This window comes from Saccostrea cucullata, unplaced genomic scaffold (assembly GCF_032062105.1).
Source record: "Saccostrea cucullata isolate Sc308-1 unplaced genomic scaffold, CSIRO_AGI_Scuc_v1 ctg537, whole genome shotgun sequence".
In the NCBI taxonomy this organism is placed as follows: domain Eukaryota; kingdom Metazoa; phylum Mollusca; class Bivalvia; order Ostreida; family Ostreidae; genus Saccostrea; species Saccostrea cuccullata.
In genome coordinates this window covers 270,292-277,777 of record NW_026927328.1, presented here as the reverse complement: position 1 = coordinate 277,777, position 7,486 = coordinate 270,292, and positions in this window count along the sequence as shown.

Sequence of the window (7,486 nt, the reverse complement as noted above, 5' to 3'; positions counted from 1 at the left end):
TTCTTGTAGTGATAGTAAACATAATGTATTTTGTATACACACATATATATTTGTGTTTATACTGAAAAAAAAACTTGCATTTACATATATGGGTGATACTGAAATGGATGAGTGAGGTGAAAGAATCAGTGAGTGAATGATTGATAAAAATAAGCAATGATTATTATTTTTTGTGCGCAATAAATATACAGGTTTTTTTAACAGTTGGCATTGTAGCTCTCCCGTCTGCCAATATTTTTTTTCGGAGAGCTACAGTTCTGCAGATAGGTCAGAGAATCAGAGAAATCTAACACACAACCCTCGTCCCATCAAAATCCAATATTGCATAATGCGGTTTGGTTTTGTTCTTATGAAACGCATTTCTTAAAATTTTCCCTAATGCTATAATTGTATGGTAACAAATGCCAGCCCTTGTTTTGCAGTTGAGAAGGGTACGTTATATCCACTTGGTACTGGATATGTCATATCACATTTTTGATTTAAACACACGTTTACAATGTAACGATTGTGTATATTAATTGCTAAGGATACCTGTGTATGAAATGAAAACAATCTTTATCACATGTTTACCCCTTTATCCCACAGTTACATGTGGACAGGGGGGTCCCCCTTCGATATTCAACCCCAGAGCTTGCTGGATATTTTTTTTTCATTAATTATATTTATTAAACTTATTCATCATGTGTAATTTACGAAAAATATTGTGAAAAATCCAAAATAATCTTTCAACCACAAATAAATACCCCACAACACATTTAATTAAGGGACACTATAATGGGGTCTTTTTGGGTGATGGATGGAGTGTTTGTGTGTGTGTAACGAATATTTTGGTTTTTTTCAGGATTATTGCTTATGGTACACATTATGAATAAGTGTAATAAATATAATATGTGAAAAAAAACGTCCAACAACCCTAAAGGTTAAATAGGGGGGGGGGCATGAAAATGATGAAGTAAATAGTGTGGATTCATAATATAAAACACAGTGTAAAATATTGATTGTTATTTTAAAAAGATATAAGAATTGCTTAGGATTGGGGATAAAAATCTTATATAATATCATATAAAATCAATATAAATGATATCCATCTACAAATCATTGGGTTCAAAAGCAGTCAAACATTCTGAATTTCTTCAATCTAAAGATTCGTTTTATAAACAACTGAATGTATTCCATTTTCAACCTTCAGAAAATTGTCATCTTGACATGTAATATGTACATAGTGTTTGTGCATCAGATTTCCAAACCTTAAATATCTTCAGATAAACTTTTAGATTATCTGTATGCTCTATAGGGCTTCTTGCTGATATGAAATGTCGCTTCAAAGGTCACATCAAAAGATTATACTCCCAGAGGGGAAATTGGTCCATCGAGCCCTCCCGAAATTACCTAGCTACATCTGATATGGAATTAGTTATGTCCAAAAATAATTCTCTTGGATAATGTTTTAACTTGAAATACACACAGTCTCAAACACTTACACACTATAAAATGTTTATATTATTAACGTGCAATTCTACTTGTTATGTAGTCATATTTAATAAGTTTAAAAAGCTACTGTGTAGAGCTACTGTGTTTCATTAATTCAAATTTCTCTGTGTATATCAATCATACGTGCGAGTATCCACGAAAATTGTATTCAAATCGAGAATCAAATATATAGATTTAATGAGAATGCATGTTCACTAAATAACAAATAAGTTTTAAAAAGAATTTTGGCATTTATTTACTTCATGGAAGCAGCTGCAATAAAATGCTATATTGCAATTTAATTATAACGTGTAATCGGGCTGTTCTAGATCTAAAGAGGATGCTTAATTAAGAGATGTGGATTCTTAAAATAGTCAAGGAATCTAGCACTTTCTCTGACACCAGTAAAATAGTCTTTAATTATTTTTTTTTATAAACTATGCTGAAGTTCGCTGCGCAGACTTTGTGTTATCACCTTAAACATTATTCACTTTAATTTATTTATTGTTTATTCCCTGCTATATGTCCATTTTATAGTTTTACTCATCAATATTATTGAGCACGTATAGGATATTGAAATCCCCCCCCCCCCACACACACACACAATTAATGTTGAAAATATCTAATTAAGTCCTCAAATTGTTTTCTGAGAATAAAGTTTTAACGATTTAATTTGTAATTTGAAACAGATTTGCACCCTTTCCTCAAAACTGCAGACATTATCAATAGTTGCCTAGCACCACTCCCATGGGTAATATAAAGATTAGCGTTGATTGCACTTCGATTAAGTTCAGTCTAATGCCGAAGAAAATCACAAAACTTCTTCCTTCAAATCAGCATGCATGATTCACGTACACTCACTAGCAGCCGACATCAGAATTATTTGCAGCACTACATGTATATAAATGATTGTGGGTCATGACATCTGTGAAAGTGCAATTTAATAGTCGGGCAGTAAGTTATTAGATACAAGTAAAAAAAACATCCGTATTTCAGAATTGCAATAGATTTTGAAAGAATTCTTATATATTCTATGAAAAACTTTGATCACATATTGTAGCTCCATCCTTTCCCCATGAGACAAAAAATGTGTAAAAGATGTCACATGTAATTCATAACTGTCAGTAATTCATAACTACTTTCCTAGAAAGAAGGTACGGCTCTTCATTTGAATAATCTTGATGCTCTTAATCCACTGATGATTTGTGGCTGTAATTGAAGTTAGGTTGAAATTGAATAGATCTACTTATAAGAAGAAGCTAAGAATGTGAAAAATTTACAGAAAGATGACAGACAAAATGTGATCAGAAAAGCCCACGGACTTTCAGCTCAGTCGAGCAAAAAACCAACAAGAAGTCTGTGACTCAATGTTCACTAGATATATTCCCGCTCTGATGTAAATAAATATATACATATGTATCCATAAACTATCATATAAATATATACTATTAAGTTCAGTTAATACAGGTAGATGCATCAATAGAAAGTTGATTATATTAAAGAAATCCCACCATAGGGCATGCCTCAACAAAGTGTGTGCTAACATTTCAAGCATCTGTAATAAGAAGTTGCTGAGAAAACTTCGACAAAAATTATTGAAATGCATGACACAGACAAACGCAAGTACGGATGAACAGGAAGCTGACTTCACTAGTGAACAAAATTAATATCACCATATCATGCATATGGCATGCCTCAACAAATAATGTGCTAAAATTTCATGCATCTGCGATATGTACGATCGTTTGGCCAGTCCCAAATTTTAACGGGAAAAAATCAAAACTTCGCATAATTCAAGCACTAATATTTATGCCTTCTTATCATGGGTATCAGTTTATTTTTACACCTTAAATTAAGAATTAATCGGAACTGGTCAAAATTCGGAACCAGCCAAATTAATGAAGTGATAAAAACTAAATCCTGGACAAATGTTCTGATTAAACTTTTTTCCCTACATCATTGCGAGTTATGCTGGATAATTACACTTTGTCTATCCTAATGTGTAAGTGTGTGTTTCAATCTCTCTCTCTCACACAAACGTAATAAATAAACTCTTCAACACAATATATATCTGTGACAAAATGTGCAAATGTTCACAGTACACACGGCATAATGTGCTCGACACATTCCGGCCAAAACATTTCTAAAGTCGAATTTAAATTCAAAGTACGTAACACCAAATTGACCATGTAAAGTGATAGAATAAATTAACTGTATTGAATATTGATTTTGTACTCCCTTTTCATTGAATGTATTCTTAACAATAAAAAAGTGCTTATGATTTGTACAGTTCTAGGATAATGTTTTATTGATGTTGAATAAATGCTGTTGTGGTTAAGACTGAATCAGCACAAGCTATAATGCGATGATGGCGGGGGTGGGCGTGGGGTGGATGGGGGTGCCGAGGGTGGACACTTTAACAAGGATGGGTGGGGCCATGGGGAGTTAAGATATAAGATTGCAAAAACTTTAAAAGCTACCCGAGATATGGCCCGGAAATTAAAGTTTTATATATACACAGAACGTATGAAATTACAACTTTACCCTTCTGACCCCAAAATCAATAGGGGTATTTCTAAGGTAATAACTTTAGCGAGTTGTGGCATAAAATTTTACAGGAAAAGCCTAACTTCTTCTCAAGATATCGCGCCCAAACGAAAGTGTTAAACTAGACAGAATTTATGATTTTGCGACCTTGACCTTTATGAACTTTTAACCTCAAAATTTATAGGATTCTTATAATTACACCAGGGGAAGTTGCTATGTAAAATTTCGTTGTAAAAACCAAAAAGCTTCTCGAGATATCTCACGAAAAAGTGTTACAGACAGACAGAAAAACAGCTATACAGTTCTACAGACGGACGGATCGAAAGTAATATTCCCCACTTTCAGTAAAAGTGGGGGACAAAAGTTCAGTCTTATGATCTACACATCTATTATTAATTGTAACACTGGCTTGATTATGAACCTCAGAATAAAGGGATGGTTAATATTTATATATCGTAGTGGATGTGAAAATTCATATACAAGGTCAAATGAATCAGCACCCACCCTCCCCGCTCAACACTTCATTCTCCATAAGTTATTTGTATCATAGATATTCTCTTTCTAAATTGGCGAATATATTATACATTTCTTCTATACTTCATACAATTTACAAAGCTATAACAATTAGTTTTTTTCACTAATCAAGTTTCCGAGGTTAAACTTAAAATTGCAAATTAAATAAATACACAATACTTATTAAGATAAAAAGAAGTGTTAACTTTGCGTGTGATCGAGTCGATCACATGAAAGTTCGTGGACTTCTGTCATCTTTTCTGTTTTCGTATTTTATCCAAATTTGGTAGAAATATTTTAACAATAAATTCCAATGATTTTTATTAATCTTTTTAAAAGTATCATTATTTATTTCAAACATATCCAGATATAAAGACTGCAAAATCCGGTTCATGGCGCAGGTCAACATTCCTAAATGGAGCAAAAGCGAAAAACAAATCCTAGATTTTTACATTGATTCATATTCCAAGTTATGCCTCGATATTTTCTTCGTTGAAAATAAATTCATTTGAGAAAGAGATACATTTAGTCCTCATTGAAAACGGCAAAAAACGATGAAGTTGTCGAACGTCACAGAGCAGCAGATACCGATGCAAATTTATCTTATACTCGGGAAAAATCCGGAATATACTCTTAAAATGTTAAAGGAATCAAAATATATGCCCCCTGGTCACAAAACATGTTAATCTTAAAATGAAATAAATTGATTTCTATTAAATCGGAACGCATAAAAGTCGAAACCGGGGAGGGGGGGGGGTTAGGAAGGATTAACCCCCCCCCCCCCCCCCTTACAAAAATAACTTTTATATAGGCATTGAAAATTGGGTACCTTTTTTGTTGGTTAAGCCCCCCCCCCCCTCTTTCTGTTAGTCCCCCTTTCAATTTCCTTCCGACGCCCATGGAAAAAAATTTCACAAATCAACAAAACAGATATTTGTACACATTATGTTGGGCTTATTTTAGATATCTTGAAAGTAGTTTGTTTAATGAAGATCGACATCGTCCACGAATTTTTCGAACAAGCCTCGTATTCGAACGTGTGAATATTACGAGTTTCATAAGTGCCCATTAGTCCATCTGTTATCTTTGTACAGCTTGGAAAAAGCACCTCAAATGTATTAAAAGCAGCAGTTGTTAAAATTTATGCAAAATAAGAGTCGCTTCGTATTCAGTTGATTACCCCCTCCTTTGCAAATTTTGCGTAATATTTAATTTACATTCTTTAAGGTATGGACAAGATACTACAAATCAGAATCCACCTAACATTTATTTCAATGTTGTTGAACGATCCGCTGATCGGAGAGCAATCGCATCATCTCGGCTCTTTCCGTCACAGGTCGGAAAAACGTCGACAATCCTCGGCTGACTCCGCTTCGTCCACTCAAACCTCGGGTGTAATAGGTGAAGGAATACGGATCAGGTCGATATATTTTTCTCCGCCGGAAACTGCCTTCTAATTTTATATTTCGTTATGCATAAAGTTCATCAGAAAGGTTTTATGATTTGTCTAATTCTTCGATGTAAAAGATGCTTTTAATTACAACCATTTGTTAATAGTCTTTGAAAGCATAAACTTAGTGTTGTGCGTTCCACAATTCAAAGTAACTCGGACTTCAAAAGTTTAACGTTTGAATGAAATTCAAATATGATCACATGACTGAATCAGCAAGGGTAGAACCCCTTTGATATCTGAGGTTAGTGTGCGAGTCGTCTTGTTCCCTGTCCCTGTTCTCCTTGGCAAAGATACATGAGCCAGGTGACCAGGCTAGTGTGCTAGCTTTGAAAGCCTCGAATGTATTAACATAACCGGATGTTAATTTTTTTCACATCTTTCCATTTTAATCAAAAACAGAATATACCCGTCGGAGAGAATGAATATACGGACTTAAAAGTCCCTTCTATAGTATATTTTAGGTAATATACCCGTCGGAGAGAATGAATATACGGACTTAAAAGTCCCTTCTATAGTATATTTTAGGTAATATCAAAGTTAAACTCCATAATCCACATTATCATATTAGAATAAGAGTTTTTTCAATTATTATTCAAGTAATACATTCGAAGTTGTTTTTCCGCTAGTCGGAAAGGCCCGAGAAGATGCGGCTAATATCTCCGAAGAGATTGAATTCGTTGTCTTTTCGATCTACATATGCATGAATATATACCAATGAAAATGGAGAGTTCCTATCAAGGAATAGTTTTGGAAAAAATAACAATCTATTGAAAAGTTCAGTTTGATATACATGTAGTTTGAATTTTAAAAGTCCAGGTACATATACATATAAAATGGATTTTGATATGTAAAAGAAATTGTCAAGTTGGTACGGTGGGACACCAGGGACAGACTATATCATCATAGTCCACAGGTATACCTGAGGAATGGTTGGCGTTTATTTTCCTATTTTCCTTTCACTATCAGGAAGTCATTACGTATACCACTTTGTTTAATTCCAGAGATAGCTAAAATGAACTCCTTGGATGTGTAGCACAACGTAGAATTATAATCTCATGATTGGGTCCCGGTGCCAGTAAAAGGAAAAAAGTTAGAAAAAAAACCCCTCAGAACTAGGACAGAAAAATCATTTTGACCGGTGTTAGTGTATAATTATGTAATATATAGGCTTGTAAAACAACAATTCCCTGATTTGCGTCTTGTATTAATTTTATTGCTTATGCTATATTCACGTTGAAATCCTCCTTCGAAGCGTAGCACCCTGTTTGTTTAAAAGATTGTCTTCCTTTCCTTTTAGTATTTGGAAAATTGTATTGTTTAGACACAATCTTTGATTATACATGTAAATCTTTATAAAAATGGAACATGATATAAATCACCGAAATATAGGTAGGATATAGGCTAAGATTACATGTACTTTTGATAAAGCCATACATGGAGTATCTGAGCTTAAAGTCTCTATTATCTATGAAACGAGATTGATTTAAACTGTGTAATTTACAG